Source organism: Homalodisca vitripennis, unplaced genomic scaffold (genome assembly GCF_021130785.1).
Source record: "Homalodisca vitripennis isolate AUS2020 unplaced genomic scaffold, UT_GWSS_2.1 ScUCBcl_3500;HRSCAF=9067, whole genome shotgun sequence".
Classification (NCBI taxonomy): domain Eukaryota; kingdom Metazoa; phylum Arthropoda; class Insecta; order Hemiptera; family Cicadellidae; genus Homalodisca; species Homalodisca vitripennis.
Genome location: NW_025779610.1, coordinates 41,854 through 56,611, shown reverse-complemented (window position 1 = coordinate 56,611; position 14,758 = coordinate 41,854). Strand labels below are relative to the sequence as shown.

Genomic DNA, 14,758 nt, shown 5'->3' with positions numbered 1-14,758 from the left:
GTTAAAGAATAAAATTGCCAGCTTTAAAATTAATAATAATTTGTTGATCACTGCTTTGAGTAATAGAGGCAACATTTGTGTAAATACCGTGAAACTGTGTCTTTACAATCATTCTGGTGAAAAAATTCCGGGAAATATGTTTATACTTTTGGCGATCTCAACCTCTATATAAACGATAAACAAAGCCTATCGACCCTCTGCCCTGCATATAGGTCAACCAAATAGCCATAATTTACTAGCACCATTTATTATATCTTTAAAACATAGTGGTCGTTCAAATTTGTTTTTAGCTGTCTCACCTGTAACATCATGTATGCCACATTTAAAACGCCTTTTAGAATATTTAAGCAATTTTGAACAACTGACGTACTTGGCAGTTTTTTTATATTTCTCAGGTATATATTTCTCAATTTTTCTACGTCGATATACTAAGTTAAATACTGTCAATGTTGAGCTTAGCTCCAGTTCACATTCCGCTTTGTGCGGCGACTGGAATATGACGTTGTTTCAAATTATCTCCTAGAATATAGAGCCATGTCCATCAGAAGAGATAAAAGAATTCGACGATAAAGAGAGCACTACGATATATTAGACACGATACTAAAGCACGGCGTAGCTACCGAGTCTTATTACACATAACGTCGCCTATGATGGGTTGATTCAATATGAATGTTGAGTTTAGCTCCAGTTCACCTTCCACTCAGTGCAGTCGTCTGAGTATGTTAGGTGTAGAAGACTAGGCTGCTCCCCCGAGCTTTGGATAAAATCTCAAATTAACTTTAAATTCAAAATGTGGTTTTACTCTGGGGAGGGTGGCCTCCGGATACGCTGGTATCATCTATTAGCGGGCATGGACGACTTTTAGAGAGCAAACACCGAATAGTTATCTAGATTATCAAAACCATTGGAGACCATGGAACCAAATACCATATGGAACATTAAAATTGTCAAAGTTGGGCTTCCGCAAACCGCCACATTGTGGAGGATCCTTGCCCAGCGACGCCGATGACTATGAGCCTTTAAATAAAGTCCAAGCCAAGGGGATGGAAAGCATATTTTACCACAGCTAAAGTTCTACTGTCTCTATCCTTATTACGAATTCAGTCGGATTTATTATAACCCCACAAATGTGATTTTAACGTCATATTACAACTGTTGATTTGGCTCTCCTTTTTTTGTATAGATGAACAGCTGATTCTGTTCCACCACAGCTGCTACTTTCAACTTGGAAGCTACAAAGTCCTGTATAGAAGTCTACTATACCACGAGGACCAATACTCCAGAATTCTTCCAGAACAGGGATCTCTCCAGGCCGGAACTCCAGAAAGCGCTAGAAGTGCTGTAAGTAGATTTTAAAATGTTATAAAAATAATTCTTGCTACAAATGTTATATAAATTATTGCATTTAATTTGTTCTCATTTAATTTACTTGTGAGAATATTTAGATTTTTAATCTGTCTGTTTTAACCATGCAAATACGTACTAAATTAAATAGTTTTTTTACATGTATAAGGACTTTTAAAAAACGGTGCATGATAGTGACTGGATGTTGAGCTCGGTTGTGGATATATTTTAAAAGCCGTATATGATATTTTCATCAAGCACAGACCTGTAGTTAGATGTCAGAAGCCCTAAGAGTCAAAAACCATTTTGTAAATTTTTTGTTGTCTGTTTTTAGAATATATTGTTCTTTTTTCCACTATTCGGTTTAAGGTAAACAACTTATTTGATTTAAGACTTTATTAAATGTTGGGTAACACTACGATTTCCTGCCTTATACCACTATTCTCGGTTACATTGAGAGAAAATTATTAAATTTGTATTCATTGTAATTTAAAATACTATAATGTGTGTGGCTTAAACATCAGCTTCAAAATTAAATTCAACTGTATTTTTGAAATTAATCACATAATTATTTATTGAGATAAATTATTGGCTAACTGTGTACCGTATTTGAACTGGTACAAAACGTGAAAATATAACGGTTTTACGAGCTTCGTGTTTAAGTGGAATTGTTAAACTAGGTGGTAGCTCGATAACTCTGCCTTAGCCCCAAATAAACTGAATACTGTTCTAGCAATGGAAAACAATTAATGTAATATAATAAAGAAATTCATAGAGAGATCAATTTACAACTCTTAGATAAACGGAATAAATAAAATTGTATGATTATAACGTGTTAAAAAAAAATAATTAACCTTTTTAGCCTTTGAACTTACAAGAGATCGTTCATCCATTATGAAGGACGTGTAGCAAAAATGTGTGTGTATATAAATATATGTATATATATACACACATATACATTATATTATATCCTCGTATATATATTCTATTTTAAATGTAATACTTATCCTATCTCACTCTTTACATTTTGTACAAACGTCCATAAATGTTCAGTTATATTATCTAAGTTAATATTTAGAGTTGCAATATATTTATGAACACAAGTTTAGAAATTTTTAGATTTCACACACACACACGCGCCGCGCGCGCGCGCGCACGCGTAACCAGGAATGAAAGTTCTCTGACATAACTAAATACGCTCGAGCTTCTGATGAAACTAACTAAGAGGAAGAGATAGCACTTTCCTTTGTATCAATGTAATTCAATTTCAGGAGTATATTTAATATGGTCGTACAAAGCAACAATATTTAGAAATAAAATACTACAAACTAAAAATGAAGACTATACGTAAAACTATTTAATATGGTCGTACAAAGCAACAATATTTAGAAATAAATACTACAAACTAAAATGAAGACTATACGTAAACTATTATTGCAAACTTGAAGTGTTTTTTTTATTTAATATTTTGAACGTTCTATTTGAAATTGTTTTATGTTTTTTTTTTTTTTTTTTTTTTTGTACCGTACATCAATAATAATATGTTACCACAGGGCCTCACTAAAGGGAATTTCAAAACCTCATAGTACCAATTTTCAGTCGTCACTGACCATCTGCTCCCTCAATATTCAAAAACAGTATAGTAGCGTAACTAGAGATTAGGGTGCCAGGCTCATTTTGATTTTGGGGAGTCCGATTTGCATCCCTCTCTCAAGAGCGTTTCCCTTTAGTTACGGCTCTAACTCTTTTGTTATGTTTACAGCCATTACGCTTGTCTCCCAGTAAAAGACCCCAATGGCTACCAGATTATCTTCCACCGGCTCCACCAGACCGAACCCCGCCAGTATGTGTTCAACGATGGGGTCAAGCTACTCTCCATGGCGATCGACGCCTGCCTCCAAGCCGAAGGGACCGTCCCAGGGTAAGTGATCCGAGAGACAAGGATCAATTTGTAGAAGTATAACGGTCCTGGAGGCAAGAGACAATATATAGGAGTATAACATATATAACATCTCATCTCATATATAACAGAGAATAGTAATAGTTTTATCAGTATTCGCCAATGGGAAAAGGAAGGAAGAGGCTAAAAGTCACAACCTACTACGTGTTTACTACCTAAGTGTTTGAAGGATGATTGTAAAGTATCATTTTGTATTTTTAACTCTTTCGCTGTTCCTGCCCTTTAATCTCTAGCAACAATAACATGTTTGACGGTTGATTTATTTCATAAGATACATTCCTCTACACACCTAACGAAAGATAATGTTGTATTCTTATTCGAGGATAACTGGCTCTCAACTGTATATGCAGGTTATAATTTACATTTTACTCTTTCAAATTTTGTATCTTAGCCTTCACCATGGTTTTCAAAAAACTTATCCTTTTTAAGGCTCCTTCATGGAATATAAAAAGGTCTATCTATACCTTTTACGAAACATGAATTGTAATTGGATGTTCAAAAAATTTTCGTTGTACACTATAACATAACCTTGCAGTTTTGAACAACTAAGCAACAGTGGTAGTACTTTTGTTTTAACTGTAAAATTTCAATTATTTTAAAACCAAACCAAAGTTGTAATTACTTATTTGCTATTTTTTGACTATGAGTCATTGGGTACTATTAAGTTTCTTACAATTAATACATACTTACTCAACGATTTTATGATTTTCAGGTACATTTTTCTGTTTGACATGAAGGGAGTGAGGTTAGGACATCTCACTAGACTCAGTATATCGTCCCTCAAGAAGTTCTTTCTTTACATACAGGTTCGTTTTAGATCAAACAATTTGTTAATCAAAACTGAAATTAAGTTTTTAAATAATAAAATAATATTTTACATCCTCTGTAACATTTTTAGAGATAACTTAGCTTTTCAAAGGTGTTATAAAAAATTAAACCACTATTCCGGTGTTATAAATATATACTTTTGCTTTTGTTGAATTGATGAATAGCTATCTATATATTATTTACTATTTTCACCAACTCTTTCTAGATTCTCACCCTCTCATTACAGTATACTTCAGTATATTTTTAGAAATGTCTTAAGATATTACTACCGTCAAATCAAATGGCTTAAAACCTTAACTCTTTCTAGACTCTCACCCTCTCATTACAGTATACGTCAGTATATTTTTAGAAATGTCTTAAGATATTACTACCGTCAAATCAAATGGCTTAAAACCTTATGTTTTCCCTATTCTTATCTTGAAACCTTTTTCCAATTCCTTTGAGAGTTTTACAGTTTTATTGTGATGTAATATTGACCTTGAAACAATTGGGCCCTTTATCTCAGACATCCATTTTGAATTCATTTCAAATTTTTATTGAGTTTTTATTCTACCCCATGCTTATTTAGTTATTCAAGGTGTACATTTTGGTTTGGCGTTTTCACCTGTAAACTAATAAATTTTTATCGAACTGAATATAACTTAATTGTATGTCTCACGCAGGAAGGCATGCCTGTCAGGTTGAAAGCAATCCACATCCTCAACACGCAACCTGTCATTGACAAGATCATGATGCTAATCAAACCCTTCATGAAGAAAGAGTTGACCCAGTTGGTAAGTTTTTACACTCACCAAACTACGTAATGTGAAGAACTGTCTCCTATTTTTCATTATTTATGTACTTCTATAGTACTTATAGCCAGTACAAAATGTAAACTTTATCAATTATAGGTTTTCCAGAAATAATTTTTGAAGATTATAATTATGTATACATGTTTAATCACTGATAAATAATAATGTATTAACACGTTCACTGTGGTACGAGATCTCGGGGCCTCGTATCGCATATTACGATGGATGCGGGAATAAAACATTCGGTTCTTCCCACATTTGCGTTTGCGATATTTTAGCTATTAATTATCTGAATAAAAAATAATAAGTATTGCCAGAAAGCTATTTTTTTTTAGTTATATATTTGCTTGGTAAGTTACGAGATCTATAGACCTCGTAACGCACTGAAATAAACGCACTTTATTTGTATGCGGAACGAGATCTCTGGGCCTCGTATAGTGAGACTGATCGTCACGCGGAGCGCTGTTTTTCGCTGCCGTCAGCTGCTGGTGCGCGGGAGATTGTTATTGTGTTGTTTACTTTATGGAGTTAACCTAGTAGCGTTTTCTGTTCTAGTAATACTTGGTAAATACTTGTAAAAAGTGAGAGTAAAGTAGATTATGCGTGCACGTGTGTGTTAGTAGATTGTGGAGTGACTGAATAGTGCGAAAATGTCCTCTTACAACGAAGAAAATAATCCTAGTAGAAAACGTTGTAAGTTGACAATAATAAACGTTAATGATAGTGATTTGTTAGCACAACTAGTTTCTGATGGTCTACAATCCGACGTGCCTACCAGTATCGATCCCGACCCGGATAGTGGTGATGAGAAAGAATTACTTGATTTTGACGGTAGTGACATCGCTGATACCGACTATGAGCCATCTGACGAAAGTGATGAGTCCCAGAATTTGACGAATCATTTTATGGAGGCTTCAAACACTCCTTAGTCTTCCAGCCTAGCTGTAGTGTTGGACGACTCGGTAGTCCTGTTGTGAACGGCGGACCAGTAAACCGGCAGACCAACGACCAATACACCCATGATCGACCAGCCTACGACCAGCACACCCGGAATGACAGGCCTACAACAACAGCTCCCATGAGCGACAGGCCTACCATCAGCACACTCATGAACTACAGACCTGCTATGAGTATCGGACCTTCTGGGGATTGTAGTTCTATTACCGGCAGAATTTTAGGGAATGGCGTATCTTTGAGTGGCAGATCTGTGGAGTTCAGTGAAACCTGAGGTTAGTGTCTATGGATGTATTTGGAACAGTGAAAATGTAAATGTGGAATATCCGGAAATTGTAAATTTTTCTGATTATTCGGAAAATGACAAAGTGAATGATGATTTCACTGATCCTTCTCCTCAAGATGTGTTCTTACATTTAATAGATCACGAACTATGGGGAGTACATGGCCGTGGAAACAAACAGGTATGCCATGCAGTACTTATCTGTGAGTGAGCCTAGCATTAGATCTAGGTGTAAGGAATGGATACCCACAAATGCTAATGAGATGAAAACATTTATAGGTATAATGCTTTGTATGGGTTTGGTTGACTGCCCAGAGGTAGGCCTCTACTGGTCCAAAAAAAAATTTATTCGAAAATAAATTAATCAAATCAGTAATGACCAGAGATAGATTTCTTGTTGCTCAGAAAATTTTGGCATTTTACTGATAATCAGAAAGCTCTAGTTACAAAGGATCGTCTTGTAAAAATTAGAGACATTGTAGATTATTTAAATAAAGCTTTTATGGAAGCTATGGTTCCTGGTAGAGAACTAGTTATTGATGAGACAATGATCCCATGGCGTGGAAGACTTATTTTTAAACAATATATAAAAAATAAGTCCCACAAATATGGTGCAAAACTGTACAAATTGTGTACTCTTAGTGGATGTATTTTGCGTGTTTCCTTATATGCCGGGAAGAACGAAACTCCAGTTAGTGCTAATGGTCACAAATATGATGTTGTGATGGAGCTTATGGGCCCACTTGATGATGAAAATGTTCACTTTGACGGATTCCTCAATAAAAGGAGAATACTCTATGTAGACAAACTTCTACACGGGAGTCCCAATAGCAGAGAAATTATTAGACAGCTAAACCCGTATTTGTGGAACAGTAAACATGAAAAGGAAAGGTTTGCCAAAAAAACCTGCAACAATCCAAACTGAAGAAGGGCCAATGTAATGGTTTTTAAGTGTCAACATGGGACGAAATTTATAAAATGGACTGATAAAAGAAATGTTACCATGATCTCAACCGCTCTGGACCACAATAGCACCCTCATCGATACTGGTAAGAAATCTAAAACCAACCAAACTATCTTCAAGCCAAAGTGTGTATTAGATTATAATGGTGCTAAAAAGGGTGTAGATTATAGTGATCAGATGGCAGCATACTATACAACTCTTCGAAAAAGTTTGAAATGGTATAAAAAAGTAGTGTTAGAACTGCTTACCGGCACCACAATGGTTAACTCATGGGTACTATTTACTAAGCTCACTGGGAATAAAATGCCCATGATGAAGTTTAGAGAAATTGTAGTTCGGAATCTGATTAATTCCAGTAATGAATGCGGTCCTACTACAAGCCCTTACAGAAAGAAATCGCACAGTCTGGCAAAAACTGAAGGAATTGGAAAGAAAAAAAAGACGAAGATGCAGAGGATGCTATGAACGGATTAGACAGATTTCATCTTCAAGAGAGGCCGAGAAAAAAGCAAAAACTGTGAATACATTATGTAAGGACTGCCCTGACAAACCATTTTTATGCCTCGATTGCTTCAACGCAAAACACAAGTGAAACACTTAAAATAAAAATGTCTTGAGTATGCTACGCTATATTTTTATCAAAACTTGTAGGCTATTATTGTTCTTTTTTGTAGTTTACAAATAATTTTGTAAGTATCACTTGTAGACAAGTGTTTATAATATCGTCTACATACAAGTAGCTATGTTTATGTGTATATAATTATATTCTAGTTTCCTTTGTGAAATAATATGTATTTTATTACCTTGTACTTGAAAACCCTAGAACTTCGTTAAATTTGTAGATCGAGTATATCAACATTGCTATTTGACAATATATAAAAAGGAATAACACCATGATCAAAGTCATTCAAGTGAACTGATCTTCAAGGATTTTTTTCTTATGGTACTGGTTAATTTTTCGAATCTATATTTATTATTCACAGTTTTTATTCCCTAACAAAGGAAAATCTATAAAAAAATAATGATTATAATATAACTATTTTTCAAGTTATTTTGTTTCATAGGCACTCAGTTATAAAACACTTCTTTGTCCCTTTACTAATTATTTCTTTTTGCGTATTATTGAGCTCTAGTAAATATACCACTACTTGAAATTTTAGGTTAGATTAATATTAAAATAATGTTAAGGAACATAAAATATTGCATAATTATTTGCATATTTATGGCTATATTCAACATTTAGTCCTTAAACTCGGTATAATAATATTACTAGGAGGTATAACCTTATAACATCGCGAATTATTGACAGAAGTTCTTTGAAAGATTTAATATGTTTAACTTCGTTTACTAGAACTGCCATGAACCGAAAATCAATAAGCGTTTAATTTTATATTCAGCTAATCTATTATAATTCTATATAAATTCACAAATACCTACATACAGTTGTTCAACATTTTTTTAAACTAACTACAAATAAAACTTTGACCTAGTACAATAAGGTTGAAAGTATCATTAAAATATTTTCTTCCGGTATGAATTAGAATTATTCAAATTTCAAATATGTGTGATTAGGAAAACTTGAAAATAATATCTTTTTGCTTGTATAATCTCAGATATTGTATCGTGAGAGTATTTGTTGGATCACTCTACTGAAAGTAGATCCTGAAAACCTAATAATACAAAATTCTCTTCTAATCATGATATTACTAAGAAATTAAGGTTTTTTTTATTTTAAAGAATTACAAATTTTACCCACATATGCCTAACACATATTTACCACGATGAAATGTCACGATAAACTTTATTATACTAAACAAAAATTCATAATTGAGCGGGTTAGACTTGATTCTTCAAAAAATACCATCTGTTGAAGAACACAATAATTTCTTAAGCGTTCCCAGTTTAAATAAAATCGATTCCAGATTTTTAAATCCTACAAAACAATTGAGGAAATTTCTTTAGGATTATCTATTTTTTGAAGACTTATTATTAATACATGAAAATTCAAATGCACATATAATAAGTACTATGTTTTAAGCAATTTCATACTTAATTAGTAAATTACTTTTTAAGTTACAAATTTGTAAGATCTAATGACACTCTTTATCTATAAATGTACAGAAAATTTATTTTTTAAACTTGTATTGCTTGGATTACAAACTCTACATAATTTTTTGTTGTTTCAGATCCACTTCCACCGAGAGAATGACATGGAAGCTGTGTACAAGGTGCTTCCTCGTAGTTGTCTCCCCAAAGACTTTGGAGGGGACCAGTCATCCTGTGAAGATTTGCACGGTTAGTTCCTACAATACCACTATTTTTACGTAGACTCTCAATGGAAACCCATTGTAGTTTCAATATTATTACTATTATATTATTAAAAGACTAGCAAAAAAACAATAAAATGTATTGAAACGTTTGTAGCTAAAATATTTTAGTTGCCGTAATATGGAAAACAATAAAAAATATTTACTGTATTTAAAAATATTAAAGGTGTCTTCGTGATTTCTCACAAAAACATATTCAGTTCTTTTCCAACAAAATATAGTGTTTACTAATTATTTAATACACGTTTCGTATGTTTCTTATATTATTTTCATTTTCTTCATTTTTTAAATGGAAAGCTACTTACCTTCTTTTTGTTATTCTTCTACGTAACATCCTATCCCTGATCACTCTTTCCTCTCATCCCCTACTTCGTTTTCTTTTAAAAATCCTTCCTAAGTCTCCATAAATTTTCTTCCTTCCCATTCCTTAACCTCATTCCCTTTCTTGTTTCCCCCATTATCACTTTTCCCATCCTCAACTCTTCACCACCTAGTGTTCTACATATACATTGTCATGCTCACTTATTTTTTTGTACAGTTGACTACTGCCAGTGGATGCAGAAGCTCCAGAGCCACTTCAAAATCGAGGAGGAGTACAGGGTTGATGAAAGGAAGCGGATCACCAGGAAAGGAAGCAGGAAGGGCTCCATCGAGCCCGAGCCCGATCTAAGGACCTTGGAAATTGACTGAGTTTGTTGTAAAGGTTCATTGGGCGCCGTGCAATCCACAACGCGTGGCAAGTTCCAGGGCCACATTAGTTGTAACCCTGATCGTGTCTCGACGTTTATGATGGTGAACGATTTGTGGAGTTACCAGACTCGCGGGACTGTGTTTCGATATTTCGGATTGTGATCCTAGACAATTAAGCTTATTCGGTCCATTAATCACACTTAAAAAAGAATCACATCACATAACTGATGTATAGATAGGTATACAAAAATAATTTTTCTCTTTACACTAATAGACATCAGTTACATAAAATATCTACACCATTTATTAATTTTGACAGTTGATTGTAATAAGCACGCTTTATCCATTTTATAAATGTAATAATGAATATGGAAATTTACAAAATTCTAATGTAATCATCAACCAATTTAATACATTCCTAACCTAATTTTTTCTGCTATACACTGTATTGTAAATTAGAGGACAAAATTTTAATTGTATTTCTCTACATACTCCTAGATCTTATATTGTTCTGCAAGAATCAATTTAAGTATGGTATACGACGCGATTATCCGAAATTGGTGGGGCTAAGCATATTTTGGCTTATATAAATTTTTAATAACCTGGACAGCCCTTTATAATTTGCTTCCGGATGGTATATTGGACATATAAAAGTTAGCAGCGTTATAATACACACACACATACGCTTCTACGGTGAAATCAACTTCGCTTCTTATAGCTATAGTATTTGACTTTTAGCCATTAATAACAGGAACCAATATTATAGTATAATAGTACATTTTGTCTAATTTTTATAATTACTTTGGATTACCCAGAACTTCTGTTTTCGTATTCCGGGAATCGCGTCCCTAGTGTAGATGTACTACACTTTTACCAGTCCTTATATAGTTTAATTTAATTGCAGGCACTTCTATTTACCTGTAGTATTTAGTAGTATAGTAAAACGTATTTTGTCATTATATTTTGTTGTATATTAGTGTAGTTGTAAATTGTTATTTTATATTTCAATGTATGCTTTTATGTCACTCTATAAATAATTAAAAGTTGTGTATTTATATTTCTTAAATAAAAAAATACAATGTGTTAGAAAGTCAATTTGCAGTGTTATTACCCTAATAACATAAACCGATACAATGAAGTATGAAAGGGCCCGAGAGAATAAAACGAAAATCATTCAAACAAACTAACTTTATTTCACGTGTTGCTACCTTCCTGAAAAATGTTATATGGTACAGTCATGTTTTAAATTTTTATTTCTCATTCTCGTCATGGTTACAAAAAAAACATTATAAAATGTTAGATTTTCATTGTTATTTTTAATTTTGACTATCTCGGCACTATATCAATCATACCACGTTGTAAAAGGTAAAGCTAGCTCTATTTCCACCCTCTTCCAGACAAAGCGGACAGTGGAAAACCTATGGAGACAATATTCACTCAGTATGCTTAGGCTTGGCATGAAGGGAGCTGACCCACTCCAACAGTGACATTGCGCAGAGACCAAACCTTTTTATCCCGATTTTTCGTAATTTATGTTTAGTGACATCCATTGGTTTGCCAAAATTAAGTGACACATCTGTTTGCTGTGCTCTATAATGTATTTATAAATTAAGGGATTTATATAATTACTTGCCAAGTGAGCATGTTACCTCTACACTAATATAACTATTTATTTACATATACTACACATAAATAGTATATTTTTGTAAAATTAAATACTCCAATTTATGAATTACATGAATACATTTATGTGTATATAATAGACGCAATAAACTATGTAGGTAATATTTTGAGTGAAAAAGTACTAAATTTCTCAAATTTCAACTTGTTTAAAAAAAATTACTTATAAAACAACTTATATTTGAAGTTCTTTACAATTAATTGTAATCCAAGTATCAATGAAAACAAATTAATAACCTCGGCAAGTGGTTGATATTGATACATAAACTAATTCTATAAGTAAAATGTATCTCTAATTTAAACCGGTGTTAGTTTATTTTTTTGCAATTTCTTCCAACTTTGTACCTTGGGTTTGGTGAAAGTAAAACAAATATTGATGACTTTACACGAGGCTTCGTACGCACTTTACTGCTGCATAACAGATACGTATATGCATATCCTTTTATATGGCAAAACAAACTCTGCAGATTTAAATAATGCTAACTGAAAATTTTTCATCTTCCAAGAACAGTAGTTTAGTTGCTGAAAAGCTTACAATTTTGCAACACAGAATGAAAAAACACATTATATATACCAAAATATATACCATTTACACAATAACGTATAATAAAATTATAACTTCATTCCCAGCTGTTAAAAATTATTCCGAAATTTAAATAATGATTATCAAATGTTCAGAACAATCATTATGGCATTTTGTTGTTCAAACACGTATGAATCTGTTCAAATTGATGAATAAGATGTTGAGTTACATGTATATTTAGCGAGTAGACAGATTTTTATTTCTTTCAAGCAGAAACTTTGTTCTAATTTACTAATAATATTTACAGTTTGTTTTAGTGACTTGAAATAAAGGATAAGGTTATTTTGCGGGCCCTACAGCTTGTGATATTGGATTTTGAAAGTATGAATATCTTTTAAACCGGATACAGTACAATTTGTATCGTAGCTTTCCAATCTCTGTACGAAGTCTCATCCTATATCCTTGGTTGAGTCTAGGATTATATAAATTTTTATGTACCTAATTATTAATCAATCCCTCACCAGTGAAAAAAGAACGCAATGTCTCCCCGTCGATTTTCTGTCATACAAATTGTATATGGTTTGTGGCTCCATGTTGTATGGTCAAGGGCTCGCTGCGCTGCGCTTGCGTGTTTTCCTCAAATGTTAGTGCTCAGTCCCTTCATCTCTGTTCCTTTCTGTAAATATGTCACAATGTCAAAAGAAACCAATATCTAGTACCTTACGTATACACATTTACAATTTAATTGAGTAAAAACCAGAATAAACTAAAAAGCGACCATATATGATGAAAGTTAGATAACTAAGTATTAGTGACTTGTAATATATTACTTGCCATTACTATTAGCATCACACAATACAGCTGATATTTGTTCACGCAAAATAAAAAAATTCAGGAACACTACGTTGCACGTTGCGTGTTTAACTCTCAGCTGTCAAATATATTGTCTATTTTTACAGTAAATAAAATGTTCTTTGAATTAATTTATGCGTATTTGTAGTTTGATTTTATGTAAAATACACATACGCTTTATTTTTATGTCAAATTAATTCAAATGTCAAATTTTATCCAAATCTGTCCTCTAGGTTTTATTACTATTGTAGATTAATAATGCATTCTGTAAATCATACTTCACATAGAATATTCAAATATGTCTTTCTCGTTTATATTGTTAAATAATGTTACATTGTACATGTATATACAATTAGAGTAGATGTAGATATATCATCGGTGTTACACATAATAACCTCTACATTAACCATTCGTAAAAGCTTGTTATAGAAGATGAGAGCTACACATGACATCGACTTTTCTTCGGACTTTGTCTAAGGAATATTTCTAATAGACATTTTGTTTAAAGTCTTAAGAATTTGTCTGTACTAAAAACTGTTGCTTAAATATGGAAGCAATATTTAAAAACAGGTTATAAACTGTTGTTCTAAAAACACCAACAAAAATCAGGTGTGCTAACCCTACTTACTTGAAATACCAACATTGAAGTAATGGAAGTAATTGATCTATGGTACATACACCCAAAGCTCAGTTACCCCCACATCACATATCTGACAATGATAGATTTACACATCTATTGATCAGATCCGCTACGAGATAATCTTGTGGTTATCTTTTGGTAGATCTATATCTTAACCGGTTAGCTCACGAACTGCCTCTTCTTGTACACTCGGTCAGATGGTAAACTGCCATAGATTAACGGCGCTTTAACACTAGTAGACTAGTCTCCAGAAGTATTGTCTGCCGACTGTCTCAAAGATGTCTTCTCTTGTATCTGGAGATATAGTCTGCCAACTGTCGGCCGACTGACAGCCGACTGCTCGAATAAAAGTCTGCGCTTTTCAGGAGACAAAATAGAATTAGTCTGCCAACTGTCGGCCGACTGACAGCCGACTGCTCGGATAAAAGTCTGCACTTTTCAGGAGACAAAATAGAATAGTTTTTGTTTCCTAACCAAATGGGAAACACGTAAAGAATTTATACAGCTGTTTACCTCTCAAGTATGCATATGTTCTGCGCACTTGTTAGCAAATTATATTTTGAATATTTTGATCATGTATTGCAACATGGTACAATACTGTAATCACCTCTTTCCAGGCTCATTATTTGTGACTGAAGTGGAAGCTTTGTGGCAAATACTTGTAACTTTGTTATCTTTAGTAGAGATCATTTTTGTAAAGTGTATTAAACTTGCACCACCTTCTAATCTTAAGTCCGATAACTTCAATCATAGTACGAACATTATTCAAGAAATTGGGCGGGTTCACTATCACCTCTTTCTCGGTAAAAAACGTTCTTCTTTTGTCTCATGGTTCAAAATAAAACAAGGACAAGCTAAATCCACGTTAACATCACTCACCATTTCGAGAAACACTAGTTGACTAGTCCTGCACATAAAATAG

The 14,758-nt window shown here is 33.2% G+C and overlaps 1 pseudogene; it reads left to right on the top strand.

Moving 5' to 3' along the window:
- Positions 1 to 1,183: 1,183 nt before the first annotated feature.
- Positions 1,184 to 11,199, top strand: LOC124372564 (annotated as a pseudogene).
- Positions 11,200 to 14,758: the final 3,559 nt, after the last annotated feature.